Below are 13871 nucleotides of genomic sequence, written 5' to 3' on the forward strand. Positions count from 1 at the left end.
GATCTATCTATTTATTTATAAATATCTCGATAGCTACTCGACTATCGATAGTTAGTAGAGGCAAAGAAGCACTTTAGTTGGTAGAAGTATTTCATACAAATAAATTATTATTTAATTTCTTGGACTAATTACACGATCCTTAATACTTTTAATACGTATGGTTAACTCTTTTTATAACTTATTAATATTTAACTAGGATATTACATTCTACTAGTATGTTGTTTAACAGTTTTTAACTTCTGTCTTTTCATCCTTTCCCTATTATTCATAAAAATATATGAAGTTATGAAAGGGTACAAAGAGTTTTGTTTCTTTCACTCCTTAGCGAAATGAAAAAGAGGAAACATATTTTAGTAGTTTTTTAACTAAAATAGGTTTATAGTGTGTTTTTTAATAAGAGGGTTAGAATGTTAATTAGTCATATTAACACCACCATAAAATATAAGTGGTTGTACTTTTCATTAGTACACTCCACATTTGAAGCAAGTAAAATAATTTTAATTCTAATTCTATTATTTACACGAGGAATTACATAAAAGTTTGTTATTGGAAAGATCTTATTCACGTCTTCTTAATAAGTAAAGATCTTTGTTAAGTAACAGTCTAACAAAATGAAGCTTGAAGTTGAACAAAGATATGACAAACGGAATCCCGACGCACCTCTGATCACCTGAACAGAAATTTATTCGGAAAGGGACGCGCACATTGTTGACATTGAAAAAAACTTTCTATCGAGTTAGTAAGTTTGCTAAACTTCGCTATCGAACTTGACGAACACAGTTATACTTTTAAATGGAAAAAATATAAAGTTTTTGACTATAATTTAGTTAAATCTTTGGATTATCTTGAGAGATTTCGATTGTTTTTGAGGTAGGAATGTTTCTTGATATATTATCTTATCTTGTTAAAAAAGACAACGCCCGTACTAAAATTTGCTGTTGTGAAGTGTTGTGTCGGATTTTAATCAACATTCATACTACGGTCACAAAGTACAACCAGACCCGAAACAACTATTTGTGGGTCGTACAAATAATTGTTCTGTGTGGGAATCAAATCCTAAAGATTTTCTCCGTGTGGAAGGAAATACTTAAAATTAGTTACTTTATTTTTTTATATAGTTCCTTTCAAGATATCTTACATATTTCTCGTAATTAAACATAGTTCTAGCCTGACAAGATTTTAATTTTTCTCCTAAAGAATCAGAACAACCACCAGAAAATGTCCAATTTTCATGAATATTTCAGATTGATTTCCATCATCAATAACAACAAAATTAATAAAAAGAGGCCTCTAATATAAGGCTTAGATATTACAAACAGGCAAATTTCGCGAGCCGTTATTTCTTGACCTGACCTGATTTTTTTCGTCTAGACTCATAATTTTTGGATCAATGATCGGAACTAAGCCTTCCTTGTGGTAAAGGCTGGTATTAAGGCTTGGAGTACGACAATCTATAAAGTACTTGTAGTAAAATAAGCCCAACCCGCACTTGGCAAGCGTGGTGGACTCAAGGCCTAACCCCTCCCTCATTACGGGTGGAGACTTTTGCCCAACAGTGGGACATTCATGGGTTAATTTTATTTTATTTATTATTAATTTATTAGTAAAATAAGTAGTGATATAGTCTTCTTCTTATCGTATGGTTTGTGGTCAACCTGGGGTCAAAGTTGTTCACGCCGCCCGAAAGGCCTTTGACGTGGCTTTACGACTGTTATCTCAATCGACAACAACCGGGACCGGGACATTTTACGTGCCTTCCGAATTACGGTGTTACTGTAATCATATTATTATATCATGTGATTGCTTTAGCAGACCTTACACTTTGTAGTAACAAGATTCCCTTCATCGAGTTTTGATAGTGTGACTTTAAAAATGTCCACCAAAAATAGTTCCTTCAGCACTGAACAGATTTCAATACAACATTTTTCAATAGGTAGCTGGTTGTATAGTCAATAGTGGTAGAGAAATCTTCCAAACTAACCATTGTTCCGAAAACTTTGAGTTCGATAATGTGCCCGGTATATGGCAATAGGCTCGCCCCCTATTACATAGGACTAACATTGTCAATGGCGAAACATGGGTGAGTTTTAAACACTTCTGTCTAAATTTTCTGCTGTAACAGGCGTGTTAATATGAATGTATGCATATACGTATTACAAATTTCAAAACCAAGCTTAACTTTTCCCCTAAAAAATGTATTTCACGTGCAGTGGACTTAACCGATCGTGAGTTACGACTATATCTGCTGATGTCACGTGTTATATTGTCGTTATGATATGTTTGGTTTCACGTCAACAGTTTTAAAGCTCGTGTTTGGAACAGGGAACTTTGTGTGCACTTTTTTTGTAACATTTTATAGAAAATATTGGAGTTTAACTGCCGCATGGGAATGTTGTGAAAAGTTATATTAATAGTAAAGTGTTTTGTCTTTTTCACTCGTAATGTAGTTTCACTTGATCGAAAGTGACAAAATATAGATGATATTAATTTCTTGACTACTAATTAGGCAGATACGGATTATTTTATTTTAATCCGAGTAGCTCTACAATTTTAAAGCCAAAACAAGTAGATAGTTGTAGTTAAAATATTGTCTACTTAAATGTCATTCAAATTATTGTGATGATATAACTATTGTTTTAAAGTTATGTATATAAAATTATAGTTTATTAAAGTCAACTAAAATGTTATCCAAAAAGTTAAATTTAAGTGTAAAACTAAATCTGTGTTAAGTACTTACCAAACACTGTATAAATTTAGTTCAAGTATCTTTTAGCTAAATATCTTAATCTAATTAAAGAAGTCTTTAATTAAATAACCTTTCGACCTAAAAACAATTCAATACTACAAATTCGTTAATTGAAACTCCCAGAAATATCTATTAAAATATCATTAAGACAACCCACTCAAAACAAATGAAGGCTAATGGAATATAACTTCAACGAAAGTCCAAATTTACTTAGGCGTATCTTCAACCAAAATTATCTTAACAAGACTATTTTCGGCCTAATTCATCAAGATTTTCTCCTGCTATTATTATATTTCATTTTCGTTTCATTTTGCCGGCGAAATATCAAAGGTCAGCCTTTTATTAGACCTAAGGAAGTCCTCTCAACACATCAAAAGGTTTCTGAAGGCAACTGAAAATAGATTTTTGTTCCCTTAGAAATATATTTCTGCTATTTCTGGCCATTATCGTCTTCAGATGTCAATGATATAATTCAATAACTTTTACGTAATTCTCTACTAAATATAAGTTCTTTGCAGTTATTTGAGACTCTTGACATTTGATGAAATTGTATTACTTCTTATAAAGTAATTGGTTGGGTCTATATTGCTGACCTTTCGTTTCGCAAAAAGTATTATTTGATATTATTACGTTCTCGAAAGATTCTATAGAGATATTTAATTAAATGTGGGTTTTTGCGAACACACTAAAGTAAATTAGAATCACTGTAACTAAAAATACGGGAGTTCAAGCTTGATTTTTATATTTATTTCTTAATAGATCCATTGTGATTTTTTCCTAAATAGATTTTTTTAGTTCGATTATGTTTAGTAGTTTAAGTAGCTAACTTAAATTACACCTACATTAATATCAATTTTAACACAAATATATAAAGAAATTATGAAAAATAACATAAGTACGATGACCATCCTTAATGAAATCTTACCATTAAATTACGCACAAAAAAGTCTTCATTACTCCAAAATAAAGGTGAATATGCAAACATGTAAATAAATGCAAATTAATTCCAGTTTCTTCAAAACTACGGGAAAAGAAATCAGTGAAAATTTCAGGCAAATGATTGAGATAACTGATCGGATGTCATGAAGGCACGAACAGGAAGTAGGGGTTTGTGGGCAACAGCCTTTTAACGAGCAACCCCTAGTAGTAACCCCTTTCAATAGGGGAGTTTCAGACGTGGACAGGAAAAATCAGTCCGTTGAAGATGTGATTGCGGATAAATTAATTATCGTTCTGTGGAACATTTCTTTGAGACAAGTGAATTGAATTTCTTTGCAATTATAATGATGGTCAGTTTGTAGTAGTTAGATAATTGGGTAATTGACTGGGTTGACGAAAGAATATCAAACTTGTACGGGTAAAAGGGTTAGCTACAATGCTCAGGCTATGTGATTTTTTTATATACAATGTTGAAATTGTAATTATAACAGACTGAAACATTTTATTAGGCACTCATTTGATACTAACGAAACTATGAAACTCTAACGTGATTACACTGTATTTCTATAAAAAAATGTGTTTTTGACGTTCCATAAAGAGTAACTGATTTGATAATCAAGTGAGATACATATAAGATTTTTTTAATATGTAGCTGTATTAATATTTAAGTTTGTGTGCCAATTTTTGCACGTGTCTCTGGCCGACTGGAAATATTTCATTAGGATAGAAGTATATCTTATGTTAATTTAGGTTTCAAACTATCTATGTTGCAGTGTGTATAATTTGTTGTACAACATTAAAAAATATACATCCATGTGAAAGTTGTAAATGCCGCCCGAAGGCTTCTTATAAATATTATAAAATTAAGAAGAAGATGAAGAAGATTTGGGAATGTATTATGTATGTATGTAAGCTTTAATAGACTTTACTTTGATGTAACTTCGTAAAAACAAAATTTGGACTTATTCATTCTAACTGGTATAGTAATACGATACGCGCAAAGTTTGACCTCTTATGGCTTAAAAGTACAAAGATTCAAAAATATATATCTATGTATTCCCTCGAGTTTTCAACCTTCTATTATATGTATGTGTGTATGTAATAGAGCGACTCAGATTTTTACAATATTAGTATTTATTATTTTACGATCTAAGATTATAATAACTCGATATTATCCCAGTCTTATGTTCCATCTTCTGGATTTGATATTATTACAGTGACTGTTTTAAAATTACATTTAAATGATCCATTAAAATGAATCAATGTATATCAAAGTTAAAGTACAATTTACCGCCATTTTGGTAAAACTTTGACATTCTTACATATTTTGTAAAATTACGAACTAAAGAGACTGATATACATAGTATTATAACTTGCGTCTAAATATGAGTATTTAACGTTAAAAAGACAATATAACTTACATCTCATAAATGTATAAACCTGATATATTTTTTCTGTGATTATTTTTTTATTATTACCCCTTACTGTCCCACTGCAAGACAAGAATCTCCTCCCAAACGATAGAGAGGTCTGATCATTATATAAAGTTTAAAGTTACGATAAATTGGATACTCCACCGTATCGAAATATACAACACAAGTATCAATATCAAATATTACCATGGCGCTATTTCTATGTCCAAAAGAATGCTATCTTACAAATTAAAATCCTATCATAAATTATGTAAAGTGATGAAGGTTATTTTACAATCCAACTAAATAGCTTAGGTTTGTAAGACAAGATATATTTGCCAAAAGGCATTGATCACAACTGACAAGCCTTGAGAAACTTGAAGAACAGAAGGCCAACATAGAATAACAAGTTACGGATATTAATAGTTTAAATGCAGATTTTGTCGACCACAATAAATAAGTCAATTCCTCCGAAAATCATAACATCGAATTTTTTAGGGACCTAAAATTATGCCTTGAAGGACACCACTTCTATAAAGCAAAAACTACTTGTTTATCAATATCAATAGATCCAAAAAGTCAAGTTCTCTGATCGGAAATTTAAATCTTATTCTCATAGTTCTAAGGTTCATTTTCAAAGACCTATAAGTCTAGATGCTGACCACATAAGTCTGATTAATACTGAGAGGTTCTTAGAGACTGATGCGAAACGCAATTTGTATAGAGATCTCTACTTTGCCTAGAGTGTACAGACTATTTACATGAATAATAATTAAGTAGACATGATATAATATTTCGTTGTAACATACAAAAGTCGCGATACCAAGGATAAAAAGTATGGCAAAATAAATAAACTCTAATTACAAGTCGTGTGAGACAGCCGCGACCATGCGCCGCTCACGTGGCGTACGTAATATAATATTATAACATAACTATCAACAGACGGTCAGTCTGGGTGTAGGCAGGATTCTGTAGGTCATCAAAGACATCCGGGGCGAGGGGTAAGTACTGGCTGTCGCACGCAAATGATACGCGGGCAACGCGCCCCGCATCGATCGCCCATGTGCCGGGCCGCAACCCTCCCCCCGCACCGCCGAGACACCCTACCCCCCCTCTCGTCCTCGCAACCTCCCCCACCACCCCTCACCCCGCCAGACACAAACACCCGCACGCACAGACGCACACACACCACGAATCTAATGTGTTCTACCAAATGATCCGAACAGAATATTAATTCATCTATGTAGATAAAACTGATAGTCATACTGGATTATGATAGGCATTTTTGTTGAACTAACGAGTTAGGCTTTATTTCATATGCTTCTTTGATATTATAATAGTAAAAACGATTTAGGTCATTAATTACCAATTAAATTTTTTAATTAATATTTGATAATAATCAAATCTTAAGACAACTGTTGTAATCAATTAGAAATACAGATTCAATTGAATTAACACAAATACAAAAAAAATACAGAATATCCAAAAAAAATATGACGTATAAAAGTGTTATTTATAACAACAGTTAGTTGTACAGGTTTTCCATGAGTGAAAGTGTGCGTGCCGACCCCGTGGGGCGGGTTAATTGAGCACACAACCACGTGGCAGCAATTATTTACCTTCAGGTAACCACGTGCCTTCGTCCACATAACTCCGACTACGTTACATTACTCAACTTTACGTTGCACAGACAGACACTCCAAACAACATACATCTAGATGTACATAGCCACTAGCGAAGCATTGCGGAGGAGCTAACTAAAAATGAAGAAATAAGATGGTGAATTTACAGACATTCGGGTTTAATGTTTCTATTCAGAGCTAAACGTTCAATTCTAGACTTTAAGTTCTTGTGATAGGGTTCAAACTACAACGCTACCGTCTACACCACATAAATATACGCAAAGACACTCAGTGGAAAAGTCTAGTTTTCGGTAAACGGCTAGGGTTGATACTAAAAGATAATAATGACATGAAAAGAAGTCGTGATTTTGAATGATTTATTGAATTACAAACATTTATCGCACGATGCGGGTGACATATAATACATGACAACTAAGACACGCTCAAAATCGCAAAGCATTTGCGATCGCATGCGTTCAATACAGATGACATCAACATTTTACGAGATGATACAGTTGAATGACAGTAAGTGTATCTGTAGGATCTACTGAAGCACTACACTACACATCTATTACTACAGAAGCATTGCCTGATTGTAAATAAACGTAAAAATGCAGCATTTGAGGGTTCCGGCGACGACACCCCAAATCTAGGGCACGTGATCCGCAGACACACGCCGCCTCAAGATCTGAACTCACATTAGCCACAAACCGGTACAGTCACAGACAGTCTTATACTAGATGTTGAATTAATTTGAACTAAAACAGAGTACACAGTCAACAGTAACTGGCCGGTGTTCTCGTGATGAACGGGGTTCGTTCGTTCCGCGGAGTACTCATTTGGTTGTTTCTAGAGCGCCATTGGACGTGCGACGCGCGCGGCGGCCACGGTTCGACTGGGCGGCGCACGGTCCCCCCGCGCCCCGCGCCGCCAGCGCCTCCCCGCCACCCCAGTTGCATCCTTCAAACGCTCCCTGATAATCGGGAGAAAATACTACATACAGCTGCAATTGGAATGCCGCATCGTACTCTTTTTTGGCTATGAGTCAGCCGGTAATCGCATCATCTCATTGGCCGAGTCTGTCGTTTTGAATCCAATGCAATTTTTGTCAAGAAAAAATAATCCCTTGAGAAGGATTTAATCAGATCATTTGTGTATTTTCGTGTTTTGTGTCGATCGTCAGAGCTAGGACGTCTCGTATTTTAGAAGACTATAGACCATGAATATAGATGTTTCATTTTGTCAGACGGCACGTTTTCTTGTTAAATTATGACTAGTTGAGATGAGACGAAAAAAAAATCATGTTCTGTTTGTCCTATGACAGTAACATCTAAGATAACATAAATTAAACCGTAGATGGCGCGATGTCTGACTCGGTTTTGGTTTGTAAAAAAAATGATTTTTCTTTTCATTTAATAAGATGTCTGTACATATAAAACTGGCTCGGTTTGTTCTGTAATATTTGAAAGTAGGTGTACAGTTGTTACCCTCGACAATATGTTCACGCGGAGTCGTTTATATCATGAGATTATTGGAGTAAGATACCACATTACACAACGTATGCTAATGAAGTACAAATGTTTCCTCTCTACCCGGAAAATACGTACACGCTCTTAAATAATACACTTAGGGGATGTATGTAGGGAACAGTAGTTTGTTTCGTAGAGGGCCTACGGATCGTCTACGGTTCGTAGCAATGTCGTAGCAAAATGCTACGAGTTTAATACAGAATCTTTTAAAAACTTTTTTATGTACAGTATATGTGTTAACCAAGTACAGTTGATAGTCCAGTCATAATGTATGTAAATTTCTCAAGTCATAAACAGTGAACGAATAAAATTAGTTTTTATTTGACTGCAGTTTTATTTGCAGCTTAAAGATAAATGGTGTTTGTTTAGTTGTTTTTTAAGTGCTTCTTGGTAATAGATGACCACTATTATAATAAATAATGACCTTTGTGATAGTTTAAGACATTTTTACTAAAGTTATAGATTCTTTTACTCTGTTAAATTATCGTGTAGAGACTAAACAAGAGTCGGTAAGTAATTATTCAATCACGATTCCGTAGTTTGCCTTTACGAGAAATTGACTTGTGATAAAAGCGCGGCTGATGCAATAGTTAAACAGATTGCTACCGAGTAACAACTGTATATTGAGTCCTGTGTTCGATTTTAAGATACAGATAGCTACAAATTCCTAAGTTACTTAAATGGGCATTTTTTATCTAACTAGATTGTGCACACAAAACTAAAGCCAAATTATTATAGAAGATAGGCCTTTTATGAACCGTAAATAAATATTAATCGGTTCAGAAGTTTAGCTTATGTTGTTATTGAATAAATGAACTATGAACTTAGCCTCGAAAGCGAAACAAACAGATTTTGAAACTATGCACCAAAATGATCTTTTTTTTTTCAACACATAATTTGTCACTAAACATTTGTCAAAGAATTTACAAAAACTACACAGTAAAGGCCACTTGCTTTATGTTGTTACAATAAATAAGAAAACTAATAAAAAATGATAATATAAACGCATGAATACGGAATGAACGTCGTGATAACTCTTGCACTCGATTCTCTACATGTGTTCTTACATGTACAGGCGGCGACGCAAGTGGTAGCCCTGAGAAGGGAACACTAGATTTAAGGCTATTTTTATTTAAATATTTGATGTTTATTTGTATTTAGTACTAACTGACTCGTGCAGATCCTTTCACAAATATTTTTTATCTCTTTAAAATCCTTGTTGTCTTTCTTAAAGACAATTATAAAAAAACAATAAGTCGAATTAGTTGAGCCGTTCTTGATTTTTATTCATTTTGCGATTTATTTTCAAACATGAAATTATTTTTTTCCTTGTTTAAATTATTTATTAACACTTATAACATGCTAGGACTTAGATTGAATTGAATTAGCTGATCCGAGCAGATTCTTTCACTTACTTAGTTTCAACTCCAATTTCAACCGCTAAACGGTGAATTTTCGATAAAAATTGTAGATTCGGTTTAGTAGATTTGCGTTAATTCCCGTATTCTATTATTCAAGAAAATATTATTATTAAATATTATATATTAGCAAAAAGACAAACAGACACATTTATACATTCATATTCGCTAGAGATTTTGTATTATGTGTACTAATCGCGATAGTTTAAGAACTAAGAAAATAATAATAGTCATTTAACCCTACTCCAGTTACTAGTACTGCAATTTTCAGGACTATAAAATGCTAACACCGTCGATGCAAATGGCTGAGTCAGACGCAAGTTACGACTCACACTCACAAACTAATATACGACTATATCGATCTTCTCATCGTATGGTTAGTGGTCAACCTAGTGTCAAAGTTGTTCAAGCTGCCCGAAGGCCTTTGACGTGGCTTACCGTTATCTTGATTGACAACAACTGAGACCAACTTCTTACGTGCCCTCCGAAGCACGGACACAGTTCAAATACCACTATGCGGTCGCCCATCTATGGAATGACCGCGCCAAAGATAGCTTTACCCATAGTTCGTTAACCGACCGGTGAGCGCAACTAGCTGAGGGTGTCTAAGTATATCGATAATATTACAACATACCTTACCCTTGAAAACAATAAAAATATGAAACCAATACTTTTCAAATACGACCATTTTGACGAGATTTTTCGAAACTTTATTTATGTCTTTTGAACTTTTTATGTTAAAACTAGCTCTTGCTATATGTCTGACAACTTGGTAGAAAACCTGTGTATTTTCAAAGTTAAATCACGGAATCAGACTAGCACCATCAGTTGCATAAGCCTACAGGTCAAAAATGTTATAAAATCTGAATTTTGTATACTACTGCCATCCCTAAACCTTGCATACAAGGCTCTATCCTAGTTTTTGGACTAGTAAAGTCAAATTCTAACATGAGGTAGCTTTCATATACCTACTGCGTGTGTTTATGTGTTTAAAGTTTGGACAAATCTCGAGTGACTTTTAAAAGTGTGTAAAAACAGTCACCTATTTTACCGTTTAAAGGAAACATCGTGAAACCTTGCTAGCTTGAGAGTCTAAACAGTTTTTGAAATTAACAAACATACAAAATAATACTGAGATACATTACCTTGACACAAACCGCATATCAAACTTATATAGTATTATATTCATAAAAATATATGAAGTTATGAAAGGCTTATAAAGAGATTTGTTTCTTTCACTCCTTAGCGAAATAAAAAAGAGAAAACATATTGTAGTTGCTTTTAACTAAAACAGGTTTATAGTGTGTTTATGAATAAGAGGGTATGTATTTAACTTTCGGTACATATCGCACATAATAATAATATCATGCCTGTTATAACCGGTGGTGTAGGTAGAGGTGTATGAAATCCTGCCACGTTTCACCATTAACAATGTTAGTCCCATTTAATAAGGGACGAGCTTATTGCCATTTACCGGACGCATTACCAAACACCGGACTAAAAAAGACCAACATAAATATACTATTCCCGACCTAAAAATCAAACCCGAGACCTCACGATCAGCAGTTGGTTACACAGACCGTGAAAAGATAACACAATAATTTGTCTCATATAGAAACCGAACCTACGACACCTTGTGCAATATGAGTGGTGAGACGACCATCATAACTATTGCGTCATTCAGTTCCAATGAGTAAGAAACTATAAAAATGCTTTGTCATAGATTCTGATATTTCCTAAGAAGTATGAGATAATTCTTGATTCATCCTAATATTACTTGTTCCAAGAAAATAAATGTATATTATTAAATACAAATGGTATTAAAGTAAAGATTTCATAAGAATTTGTAGAATTCCCGACATCAAACTTTGCGCGACGATTTTAAGATTTAGTCATAGTATTCTAGAAAATCAAGTCATTTTATTGAAAACCCATAATTTTACCAGAATTCAGACGTGGTTTGCTAAGTAAGGTCTTAGAGAATGGCATTGCTGAAGTCTAAGTTTATAATGGTACGTTTATTTTGCAACAAAAAACCTCTACCTGAAGCTTAATAATTAAAATTGCATAAAAGGCTGTGTAACTACTGATTTTTTGCATCAAAATACTACCTGACCCGTGCGGTTTTATTCACGCATCTCTTCTTTCCCGTGTCTTAAATACAATTTTACAAAAATAATAAGTCGAATTTATTCAGTTGTTCTTGATTTTTGCGATTAGCAACACACAAAAATACATCCTATGGCAGTCTAGCGCTAAGCAACCTCACCACCAATTTTCAGCCAAATCGGTTCATCCGTTCTTGAGTTATAAATACTGTAACTAACATGACTTTCTTTTATTTATAGAAGATATAATATAGACATACAAAATCTCACCAATTATGTTCAACACAATTTCCTCAGTCGTCTCTGCGATTTTCAAAATCTACACATTAAGAAGTAAAAACTATATATTTTTATTTTCCAAACAATTTCCATTTAACAAGCCCTATAAAACAACGAGCAATTAGCAAAACCATTGAACCCCATCGAAGTGCATTAACCAGCATGTGGTGACGAGTCCCACGTGACCTTGAGCCATCTCCCATCATCCCTCTACAACCGGGTGAAGTATATTTTAACCCTAAATAAAGTGGTGAGATTTCCTCTGACTTTACCCGCGCCGGCGGGTCGCGACTAACCACTTAACGACGCCAAAAGACTTAAGAGCCACATTTCGATTTACTATTTTCAACCTTAGTGCAATATTAAAGGGTGTATTTTGGGTTGGGAGTTGAATTTTGTTGCAGGGGTGTGTAGTGGGCTTGTTCGAAACGTCCTCTAAGAAAATGGAGACAATACGATTATAGTATCGCAGTATATGAAAGGATTTTAGATGCCGATTTGTATCTATATTTTTTTTTGGACGAAATTTTATCTTAGAATTCTGAACTATTTAACGTTAGGGCACATGATTAACATAAGTTACAGTACTATTTTTTACTAACATTACTTTAAGAATTTGTTTTTAATGTAAATTTTTAATATAATACGGTAACTTAACATGTAATACAATTTAAAAGAAATGAAAATAATTTATATTTTCATACAAACCATGTCACCACCTACAACTACAAAACAATTTGTATTTGGTTTTTGTTAATCCAACAATAAAATCCAATATATCAGATTCTTTCGCAGAAATAAAAACCGACGACCACTTCTTGAAAGCCAACACATTTTCATCAGCCGTCACAATAATCAAACTATCTGAAAACTTCCCATATACATTAAACCACCCGAATATTATTATGTATAATACAATAATTTAGACTATCCTCTCGCCGTCTCTTTCCCACTAACGTTCCAGATATCTTCCATCCCTTTCTAAACCAGTCTACAGCCGGATTTCGCGACGGTTTTTTTCGATTTTTCACATTTGCGCTACAGTACTGATTGATAGAAGGATAGGGGGTGAAACTGGGGAGGGGGAGGGTTTTAGAGAGCTGTAGTTGAGTGCAATCCTCCAAAGATGTCGTTTTGAGACTTTTAGCTTTATTTTCTTGCTAAAGGGAATAGGATGTGTAATAAAATACGCATTGCGCACGCATTTTTTAAATGGCGTTGACCGGCCTTTGGGCGGCATTCCAAGTAGGTGCATGGCTGTTCGGAGTCAGTATTCTGTTATGGGTAGCAGGTTTTGTTCTTGTTTTGGTTAATTTTAGACTGTGTCTTCTTGGACTCGTACATGTGTTTGGTGGTTTTAAAACTGTACAAAATATGAATGGATTAAAATATGTATAGGAATAAAATTTTCGTAGCTTCACCCCTTTAAAGAGCTTAGAGATAAAAGCAGTACCTAGTGTATTTATGATATTAAATTAATAATATTTAAAAGATTTATTAAACCTCTGCTCTTTTTTTTCTAGGCGTATTTTATGTTTTCTTGAACATTTTTGTTTAATTTTGTGCGTAACGTAGTTTTGACGTTATCCAAAGACTTTTTAACTTGTCACGCAGCTATATTTTTATTTAACCTGCGTCGGTGTCCCACTGCTGGGTAAAGGCATCTCCCGTAGAGTTCCAGACCTCTCGGTCTCTTGTATTTCGTAGCTCATGACGGTTGTTTGTTGTTTTAAATCAACCCAAGCCGACAATTATTTTTGAGCTGAGCGTTTCCGTGCTTCGGGTGTTCGTAAAAGTCGTTCCTAATTGTTGTTAAGA

General features: G+C 34.0%; 1 protein-coding gene across 1 annotated transcript in view; it reads right to left on the reverse strand.

The window, feature by feature from the left end:
• The window catches only part of LOC142983999 (uncharacterized), a 45312-nt gene extending 37711 nt beyond the window's left edge, over positions 1-7601 (reverse strand). Inside the window, exon 1 of the mRNA XM_076131261.1 lies at positions 7418-7601. The gene's annotated coding sequence lies outside the window, so the exon portion shown is untranslated. The remainder of the gene's footprint in view (positions 1-7417) is intronic.
• Between the last annotated feature and the right edge of the window lie 6270 nt (positions 7602-13871).

The sequence above is a fragment of the Anticarsia gemmatalis genome, chromosome 25, assembly GCF_050436995.1.
Source record: "Anticarsia gemmatalis isolate Benzon Research Colony breed Stoneville strain chromosome 25, ilAntGemm2 primary, whole genome shotgun sequence".
Classification (NCBI taxonomy): Eukaryota; Metazoa; Arthropoda; class Insecta; order Lepidoptera; family Erebidae; genus Anticarsia; species Anticarsia gemmatalis.